Source organism: Monopterus albus, unplaced genomic scaffold, assembly GCF_001952655.1.
Source record: "Monopterus albus unplaced genomic scaffold, M_albus_1.0 scaffold155.1, whole genome shotgun sequence".
NCBI classification, from domain to species: Eukaryota; Metazoa; Chordata; class Actinopteri; order Synbranchiformes; family Synbranchidae; genus Monopterus; species Monopterus albus.
The window spans coordinates 910535-921621 of NW_018128035.1; the positions used below are offsets into that span (position 1 = coordinate 910535).

General features: G+C 46.3%; 1 protein-coding gene across 1 annotated transcript in view; it reads right to left on the bottom strand.

The window, feature by feature from the left end:
• Positions 1 to 7664, bottom strand: part of LOC109968597 (membrane-associated guanylate kinase, WW and PDZ domain-containing protein 1-like) — a 48192-nt gene extending 40528 nt beyond the window's left edge. The window contains exon 1 of the mRNA XM_020614964.1: positions 7319 to 7664. The gene's annotated coding sequence lies outside the window, so the exon portion shown is untranslated. The remainder of the gene's footprint in view (positions 1 to 7318) is intronic.
• Positions 7665 to 11087: the final 3423 nt, after the last annotated feature.

Here is an 11087-nt window from a genome sequence, read left to right on the forward strand (position 1 = left end):
AGAGAAGCTACCTCTAGGAGGCCCCCCACCGGCTACATGGGCATAGCTAGCTGGCCTATTCTCCATGGTGTGGAGCCGCTCTTCTAAGTCTGTGAGCCTCGTCTCCAATGCTGCTAGCATCTGACATTTATTACAAGTACCATTATCGCTAAAGGAGGCAGAGGAATAACTGAACATGCGACACTCCGAGCAAGAGAAAGGAGGAGAGGAAGAGGGGGAAGCCATTGCTCTCGATTAAGCTACTAGCTTAGCTAGCTTCTAAACTAGCCGACCTAAAGTAGCAAGTTAAATTTGGTAGTTAGCAAGAACTTCTGCAAAACAAGTGCTTTAAGTGGTGCAAGCGTATGTTGTCACTCAAAAATTCAGATGAACCTAGAAAATAGTGAGTTTAATTCCTAAACAATCTGGAAGCAAGCACAACGCAGTGCAAATACAGAAAACAGGAAATGAGTACGGTTTACCGCAGGAAACAGCAGTCCGTCAAAGGTTCCCAAACAGCACACCTCACTAGAAATGTTTTCCATTAGTCAGATGCATTGATGCGTGCATTACACTCCTTGCTGACAGAAACCACAAAAACAAGCTTGCCTTTCAGCCTGGCGACAAATACAACATGCCATACTCTCAAAACCACGCCCACCAAGGGGGCGTGAACAATTTCTCGCTCTGCATTGATACTGCATTACATGAAAGTGCCTCTTTGACAACTCAGTCTTTTTGCAAAAACTGAAAAAGCAGCTTTGTGGAAGGATGCACTACCAAGAAGCCAAAGAGTTAAAGTTGTAAAAGCTGCTGAACGGCTGAGTGGTGGCGCTGAGTCCAGTTTTCAGTAACACATTCTTGTTTCTTTGGCTGGGCACCATCTTTGAGTGCAAACTCCAGCTCCTATCATACACCCTCTGTCCTCCTTATTTAGCCTCACAGGCTACATGTAGCCTTAGCAGCAGCATGCGTTGCTCCTGGAGGCCAGGGGCTGAGAGGCGGAGGTAGGCCTCGGGTTACCAGGGGCTGCATTTTGGTTCTTCATGGATTAATGTGACAAGAGTGTGACGAAGTGGTGAGCACTCCATGATGCAACATGTTTTCTCAACAACTGTGTCGGTAAATCAAGTCTATAGCACGTTGTTCTGTGGAGCTCTGAGGCTGCTCCGTAGCTGGGTCAGTAGCACCACTCCTGTAATACTTCCTGATGCTGCGTTCAGTCCAAAGCACACAAGACCAAAAGTGAAGAGTCAACATACTGTATCTGAGGGTAGGAAACCTGTCTTCTTACACTGGAGGTAATGAAAGAGAGCAGGATAAACAGTGGATCAGGAGAGAGACAAACGAAGCCGAACAGGCACAGTGGCTGCCAGACTCAAGAGATCTGGAAGATGAACATGTTTTTGCATGAGGCCCTTTGTTCCTATGCTTTTTGTGAGTGAAATCACATAACTCAAAATTTTACTTGCCGTGTAAAAAATGTCAAAACTAAATGTGTTGACAGAATAACCGCTGCAGAGTAAAAAGGAAACAATAATCAGCTGATTGGAGTGTGAGCGATGCACATCAGCTGAGTCAGACTGCAGAGAGCGAAGCTGCTGACGGGCCACATTCACCTCCATCACAGAGAAAACAAACCAGCAGAGCTGCTTCTGATCGCATCTGCAATCAACATGAAATGTGTCAATCAGAATAATCAGCTCAGACTTCAGTGAAAAGACTGAGCGGAGCAGAGATTAGACAGACCCACACAGTGCAGGCATGATGCTGTGCTGACTCTGGAGAAAAACCTTCCCTCTCATCTTCCTCTTCCTCTCTCATTTTTCATTCCTCGCTGCTTCTTCTGTGGCTTCCTCTGTCATTCTCACCCTCCTCTCATTCTTCACCTCATTACTTCTCCCTGTTCCTCTCTCCTTCACTCTGTCCTTTTTCCTTTTCTTGTTTTCTATCCCTCCTTCATCAGCACCCTCTTTCCTAATCCTCAGCCATCTCTCATGTCTCCGTCGGTCCAACAATTTGCACCAGAGTGAGACACCTCAGCATCTACATGTCCCTTGACTCAACGAGTAACATGTTCAAGTACTGAAATGACACTTAGTGGTTTTAGAGCGAGATGTGTGTTGGAATTACTCCTTGGTGACATGTTTAACTGTGTGCGTTTGTTGATTGGCCTGTGTATTAGTCTACATCCACATCTCAGATCTGACGTTTCCCTCTCAGACCTGATGTGTCCACAGCAAGCAAGCAAAATATATTTGTATAGCACCTTTCTAAACCTACATTACAAGGTGCTTTACAGTAAAACATGAAAAAATAATACAAATAAATAAAACACATCTACACAATAAAACAAGCTAGGAATATCAGAATTAGCAAAACCTGAGTTACCAATTAAAACACATTCTGTCTTGCTTTCATTAATATGTAAGAGGTTATGTGATAACCATGTTTTAATGTCCCTCAGGCAATCCATCAGAGTCTGTAATGAGTTGCTCCTTTTGACATTCAACAGCAAATAAATTTGAATATCATCTGCATAACGGAGGAGGCCCTGGGGAAGACCCAGGACGCTGGAGGGACTATGTCTCTCGGCTGGCCTGGGAACGCCTCGGCCTTCCCCCCGAGGAGCTGGGGTATTTCATAAAAATCGATCCAAGGGGAAGTAAATACAAAGAAAAGAGGACTGGCCCAAGGATGGATCCTTGAGGAACACCACAATTCAGAGGAACAACAGAAGAAGAGAATTCATCAATGTGTACAGAAAAACTCCTATCAGACAAATATGATTCAAACTATTTAAGAACAACACCATGAAGTCCTACAAAGTGCTGTGGACGGGACAATAAAATACGATGGTCCACTGTGTCAAAAGTAGCTGAAAGATCTAAGAGAATCAATATAGCAGTATTTCCTTCATCCACAGTTAACAAAAGATCATTAAATACCCACAACAGCGATTCGGTACTATGGTGTGTCTTAAAACCAGATTGGAACCCTGCAAATATCCAATTTTTCTCTAGAAATGTCTGTAAGCGTATAAAAACAATTTTTTCTAGAATCTTGGCCAGAAATGGTAACTTAGAAACTGGTCTAAAATTTAATAAAACTGTAATATCAAGACTGGGTCTTTTAAGAATTGGTTGAAGTGCTGTTGGGACAATCCCAGAAACCAAAGAACCATTAACAAGATTGACAATGTCCAAACCAATACTATGAAAAACCTCTTTAAACAGAGCTGCCGGCATAATGTCCAAAGGCCATTATTAGGTTTCAAATGCTGAACTACTTTCATAAGAGCAGTTAATGAAATAGGCTCAAACTGGTCAAAAACAGCTGAACATGTAGGAGCAACAGAAGGATCCAGATCAGAATCCAGTATGGGACCTGATCATAACAATTTTATCTTCAAAAAACTGAAGAAACTCATTACAAGTAGCGGAGGACACATCCATCCACACAGCAGTAGATGGATATAAGATCACATTTATGGTGCTGAACAACACCCTGGGTCTACTACAATTATTCACAATAAGGCTGGAAAAATATCAAGCTCCAGCAAGTTTGACAGCACTTTGATAATCTCTTAATCATTTTTTTAAAATGTCCACCGAAATGTGAAGATTATCTTTTTTGCATTCCCACTCACCCCGCCTACATAATAATCTAAGTGAATGAGTGTTTTCATTTAGCCACGGTTCCGACTTAATTCTGGCTCGTTTATTCCCAAACAGAACACACGAGTCAAGGATATCAGTGCAAGTAGAACTAAACCGACACAATAGCTCGTCTATAGTCTCATGACCAGCATCCAATGAAATATGAAGCTGTAAGTCATTATAGGCAGCGGAAAATAATTCAGCTGTCTTGGGAGTAATCACGTGACGTCGCAGGGCAGGCATACTAGAGTATGGCCTTGAGCATGTGTAGGCCCACTTACAAACTGGGTTAAATTAAAGGAGTCAATAATGTTTATAAAATCCTTAACCATGGGGTCCATTGGGCAGCAAACATGAATATTAAAATCTCCAAAAATTAAAATTTTGTCATATTTTCGCATAACTCCAGCAAGAGAAATCACAAATAGAATCCTTATTTAAATTTAGGGGGGGCGATAAACTACCACACACAAAATAGGACAGCTCACCTTTATCACAAACAGCTGCATTTCAAAGCTGGAATAAGCATCCATAGTGATTCGCCGACAATCAAAACAATTTCTAAAAATTGTTGCCACACCACCACCTCTCCTCGTAGTCCTCGGAGAGTTAAAAAACGTACAGTCCGGAGGAAGGAGTTCAGAGAAGGTTTCCACTTTACCAGGCCTCAGCCAAGTCTCAGATACTAGCATAAAATCCAGGCCATGAGAAGAAATCCTTTAAGATAAAAGTCTTGTTCGCTAGCGATCTAGCATTAATAAGAGCCATCCTCACAGTCCACCACCTGGTAGGTAGGTGTGACGCCTGGTCCAACGGGCATAAATTAGCCCAGGCTACGCCCCTCATAGAATGTATTTGAATCCCATGTCGGTAAAGAGTCGCTGAGTGGTCTGGTACAATGGGCCAGAGCCAACAGAGCTAGCTGTCCATACGAACGCTCAGCATGAAGGGACAGTAACAACTTAAATTATATCCACCATTACAAAGGTAAAGATCAGACCCAGGACAACGCTCCAGGTAGGCCTTAAGCCTCACCAACACCCCTCCTCTCTTTCCCCATCTACAGCCCTTCCTCCATGGAAGACCGCAGGGGGAACAACAAAGATAGGGTGGAACAGCCGCTAGAAATAGAGGAAGGCTCTTTGATGGTTTTCCCGGCTCGAAGATGAGCAACTTTTCCATTGAGGCCCTAATACTGATAAGGGTAAGGCAATCATATACCAAGGCAGATGAGGTTTTATGAAAACAGAGTAGTGTATTAAGACAAACCACAAAAACAACAGACGGCAAGACACATACACCAGCGCCATCTTGACTTTCAGCCAAACAGAAAAAATGCCAAATCAACATCCCACAGCAGTGTGAACAGACCAGACCCGATGTCCTCAGACCTGATACCTGTCCGACCTCTGACTGTGCAAGCGCCGTCAGAACGGTCAGATCGGAATGCATGTGGTCGTTTTAACGTCTCCTCCTCTGCACATACGACCTGTCATCATCATTCGGCGTCGGCCCCTCACAGACCGGTAACAATAAACATGGAGGAGAGCGACGACAGTGACGGGGTCAGTGGAGAGACCAGGACGTTTCACATGTGGTGGACGTTTATGGAGAAGCTTCTGATCAGGACAAACTGGGAGGAACATATCGTAACCCAGTGGTTTGGGAGGAAACTGGGCCATTTAACCATCACACACACACCACCTGGTTGTTGTTCCTGTGCATACGTGGCTCACATTTCAGTTAGATCTGTGCATGTGTGGTAGTTTAGGAGCTCAGTGGTGTTCACACCGGAGCCGGGTACATGGCACTGACACACAGGGATCAGAGCTGAGTGCTGAGGCCTGAGACGTGTACACAGTCTGAGAGTTGCTAACATTCACCTGCAGCAGACTGGAAACAATATGTATAGGAGAGTTCAGCTTGCTCTCACAAAGTGAATCATCATGTCATTAAACCCAAAGATGAAGTGGCTTCCCCTGCTTCTTTGTACTTTAGGCCAGGAAGGGGACCGAGAGCAACCGGAGCAGCCACACAGTCGAGTAGACTGAGCTCATCTGAGTTTCAGGTAAGACCTGCGTCCTGTCTGTAGGTTGACACTGAAGACTTCCAGACTGTGGTGTCAGCTCCTGTTCGTGGTTCAGCTGCCAGCAGCTCAGTGGAAGTTAAATCAAACTTTGTACTGGTGCCGTCACGGGACTGATGGGACTGCTCCACTTCAACCAGTCTTTGTTCAGTGATTAGTAACGTGGTTATAGAAACCTGATTCCTGTGTGGTGAATTACATTCTTTCTTAATGACAAATATGTATCTAGGGCTGCAACAAACAATTACTTTCATTACTGATTAACCTGCCAGTTGGTCTTCAGTCTATACAATTCCAGCAGTTTGTTCACTTCACTGTGACAGAAAGATGTTCACCATTTTTTCACAATTAGTCCGTTATCAAACCGACTAAATGCTTAACTAACTCATAGTTTCTCTCTTCATATTTTTTACTCCTCTCAGGCGACCTGCTGTGTTGTGACACTTTACCAGAGTAGCTGATGCTGTGTCCGTTGGCCCTGTGATTAGGCCCAACTGACACAGTTGTTTCCAGTGCTGTCACTGGGAACTGATGTGTTGTGTTGTCTCTACATTTTTCATGAAACCAGCAGTGGAGCTTTCTGCTGTGTGGTGGGCATTAAAGCCCCAGAGGCTACAGATGGAGCTAAGCTAGTGGCTTCCCCTGCTTGACACAAGCTGGACATGAACCTGACATCACGGTGTTGTGCCTCACTGACAAACAGGAGGCTTTCAGCCTGTACGCCGTGAGCTTCTTCTGCTTCCTGTGTTGACTGTTCTTTCACTCCTTTTTGTGTTCCCCTGCTGTGTTGTGAACCTTGTGTGTCACTGTGTGCTCAGTAATGTGTCACCTGCTGGAGAAATATTAACCTGAGACAACACCTTCCTGCTCTGAGCCTCACACACCTCTGCTTGCTTTGACCTGCTGCTCCAACCCTTCAGCCCTGAGGTCCTTTTAACCTCCCTCAGAACCAGAACCAGAAGACATTTGTCCACTGTTTGTTTCCTCTGAGTGGGATAGTAAAACCACATCTCCGTCATTTCTATGGCTGATGGAAATATTCTACACATCTACACCACAAATACAACATGTGCTACACACTCTGCACCAACAACTAGATGAATGCATGCTCATTAATGCACCACCTCCTCTCACGAGTCATTGCCTACAACCAGCTCCTCCTGTACACACGCACCTCCTCCTCTGGTTACTCCTGCTGCCATTCATCAGCCTGTGCGCGCTCAGCGCAGACAAAGAGCGGCTTCTCTAGCGCAGATCAGCTGCTGTCCACCATGTCCACACGCTCACACTGATGCTGGAGCAGCTGCTAGTGTACGGGGTGACAGATGACACCTTCGAGTGTATACACACACACACACACACACACACACACACACACACACACACGGTGGTGGTGGTGATGGAGGAGGAGGTGACCGACAATCCGTTGCTGCTCTGCCCGGGCAGCAGGCGGCATGTCTCGGCTGTGAATGTGCTGACAGCGCCGTTTGTACCTGCAGAGAAAAAACACTGACAAACCGGGTCTCTCGGTCACAACGGCCCCGGTGCCCCCTGCCACAGAACCGGGGGAACAAACCCGGACCCCGCCGCTCCGTCATAATCCCTGCCGTGTCCCCTCCGCTTCTCCCGGCGCGACGCGTCTTCTCTCCGCTCCGGGAAAAAAATCCTCTCTGAGCTTTTAGTGTATTGATCGCTCCCTTGGTGCGACTGCTGCGTGCATGTGAGAGCGTGCGCGGCGCCAGGGCGTGTGCGCGCCTGGCCGTGCGTGATTTCCACTGCAGGTAAAGATGCAAAGAGCTAAAATGTGTAAGTTCACACACACTGACAGAGAAACACGCGTGCACGGTGCATGCACACGAGTTTCTGTATAACTCCGTGCGTTTGTGAGAGATGCCCGCAGGTAGCTGTGCAGCAGCTTAGTGGAGCTTTACTACCGTTACAGCGGCGACGAATAGTCTCTCTAACTCCCTCTCTCTCTCAGAGGCAGTGAGGCGAGAGGGGACGTGCGTGTGTGCGCGCACGCGTTTGTGTGTAGGGGGGCGGGGCTCCTATAAGGAAAAAGGAAGGAAGTGAAAAAAGAGCTCCGCCTCTGATGACTGGGGGGGGTGGGGGGGGTTAACAGGCTGACATCAGCCAGTGTGTGTGTGTGTGTGTGTGTGTGTGTGTGTGTGTGTGTGTGTGGTCCCATTACTGGGACACGGGCCGAGTACTAATACTGTCGGTACTTCCAGTACATTTGGATGCTAATACTTTTCTACTTATCATTTTGAATGCAGGACTTTTACTTGTAATAGAGTACTTCTACACTGTGGTATTGATACTTTTAGGTTAAGGTCTGAATAATACTTCCACCGCTGAGCTCCGACTGAACCACCTGCCCTCGGACTCGGCTCTGACCCGCAGTAACTTGTTATAGGTGGTGAGCACAGGAGGAATCAGGTGACGTAGTATATAGAGCCACAGAGTCGGAAGACGGTGGATGGATGGATGGATGGGTGGGACATCCAGCACCTGTGTGCACCGTGACACTGACGGAGCAGTGAAGAGCCTCTGCCGCTACCAGGAGCGTGACACGGTGACACAAAGTGACACAATGTGGCCGGCGCAGATTCCACACTTGGGATCAGCGATCTACTTTTACATAAGTTCAACCTCTGCTCCCTCCTCCTCCTGGCTTTCCTGCTCTTCACCAGGCCTTCGTCATTCCTGTCTCCTCTTCCTCCTCCTCGTCGTTCCAGTTCAACATCCTGCTGTTTCATTTATTTCTATCTATAGCACACACACACACACACACACACACACAAAGAGGTGTGTTAAAGACTCGACACCTTGACCTGTTACTTGCTCCTGTCATCGTCCCCCTTGTCGCACCCACCCCCACTTGGTCCATGGTGGTTCGTCCAGCAGGAGGCAGCAGAGATCTGATCTGAACGATGACCTCAGCCAGAGAGGATTATGGGAAAGTATTATGGGGGAAAACTGACAGTGATTCTGAGCACAGAGAACCAACATTTGACCAAAATGCCCTTTTTAAGAATGAAGAATACACTTAAACTTTATTTGTACAGCAGTGTTTGATAGTACATTTGAGTAAGAGCCTCCTTTTGACGCCGAGGAGACGCACATGTTCCAGCAGCACAGAGGAAAATAAAGCACTGTCTGATGAAAATGAAATAAAATGTTCAAGAAAATGTGAAAGTGAAGAAAGTGTTCACATTAGAAAACTATAATACAAACACTGGAAAACCTTAGAGTCAGTTAGATATTTTGCAAGTACTTGTGGAGGAGAGTCCAGAGTCGGGCCTGGCAGCCGTGATATGGAGCTGTCTGCGGGTATGAGCGCTAATTCTCATATACACAATAAACCTGGCAGAAAATAATAACAGTATAGAAGCAGCATGATGCCAAAACCAGGGACACAATGTTGCAACATGCAGTCAAACACAAATGTTGTAAGGAAACAAGAAGTAAAACCAGGAGAGGATGAAAGTGAGAAGAAATGAAACAAAGGAGGAGGTGGAGGAGGGAAAGAAAGAGGGAATGAAGAAGTGGAGAAGGAGAGAAGGAGACAGGAGGAGGAGGGTGAAAAGGAGGCGGTGAATGATGAAGAGAGGAGAGAATGGGAGGAGACAGGAGGAGAGAGGGGAGGTGTACGAAGACCTAAAGGAAGGAGGTGAGAGGTCAGAGGAGGTCAGAGACCCTGAGGCCTCGGCACATCTACCAGTGAGCCACAAGAGTCGAGAAGAAAAATGAACCAGAGAACAACACGAAGAATCTTTAACAAATAAGGCCAGTTGTTCCCTATGTTAATAGTATTTTCAGGGTAAAATCTATTTATTACTGTATAACCTTTATGTGAACCATCGTACATCTCATCACACACCCTGTGGGTGATAATATGAGCACAACGGCTACAGCTACGCCTGCTAAGTAGCACTAGCTAGCTGGCACGTTAGCACATCATCACACCTCTAAAAACACCAAAGCACATTTCTTGGATAGATTGAAGACCAGTTATGTTATTTTCTTGCCTGAAAAACTGACAAAACTTAATAAAGTGGCACAATAACAGTCCTAGGATAAAACTGATAACAGCTTTGAGCCTGGCCTGCCACCATGAGCCAATGGCTTCATGGCAGCGCCACGTGGCACTGCCATGACAACCAGCTGCACTGAGGGCGACTGTCTGCAGTGGAAAACAAAGCTCCTGGTACCAAAAGCGAGTTGAGTTGAGACAGTACCAGGTGGTGAAAAAGGGGCTATAGTTGGGCCTGGTGTTTCATTACAACAAATGTGTCACCCTGTTTGGAGGAGCCTGACCCTGAGGTTGGGAACTACTGGACTAAACTGGCTAACTGTCCATGACCTAGTTAATTCAGGTCCAGCTGTAATGTTCTGCTGAAGCTTTGATCAGTGACCATCAGTCACTGCAGAGCGATTACTTTTATACTGGAAGTACATTTTGGTGATAGGACTTCAGTAGGACGGGATAGCAGTCCTCCTCTACCACCACTCCCTCTGTGCTTCTTCTGCAGACTAGAGTTGGTCATTTTGTTTTCTGCTGCCTCTGTCTGTCTGTCTGCCATCCATCTGTCCCCACCCCCACACCAGCACTGCTGCCACAGTCTCCACCCACTTGTGCTGTGCTGGATTTAAAACAAACTCACCCTACGTAGAGGATTTATGTGACACATTTGAACTAGACTTTGTGTGTTTTCATGTCAGAACACAGTGAAATGTATCCGTCAGTCAGGACTCTCAACAAATGATGGAGAAAAGGAGTGAACGAGCTAAATGCTCAGTGAGAGTCCAGCAGCAGCAGGATTATGACCGGCTTAGACACACACACACTGGCCTGCTTCTGTCTGTGACTGATTCTGTTGTCAAAGCTTAAAGAGGAGGTGATGGAGGCAAAGGTGGAGGAGGCTACTGTGGGGTTAGAGCTTTTATTTTACGTTTTGTACTTTGGTCAGGGACTCAGTGGCTGGTCTGAAGGGGAGCCAGGCTCTAGCCTTACAGAGTGGACCAGAGGTCGCTGTCAGGTAGCGCATCCATCTAATAATTTGTTTTGTCAAAACTGCTTCACTAAGCTAAAATAAGACGACAGTTGTGTCACCAGCACGTTGGTGAGTCCAGCTCACACTGTGTCTGCTACATGTCACACTCTGACACCAACACAGAGTCCTTCTCCAAAACTACAGTAAGTGAAGCATTATTGGACAGTGTCACAGGCTCAGGTGGTCACTGGTCAACCTTCAGGTACTGTCCATACACCTGCTTCCTTTCACGTGCATCATGATGTGATCCCCTGAACAGGTTTCTGTAGGAACCTTCATCATCATCACCTCCAGGCGAATTTTTAT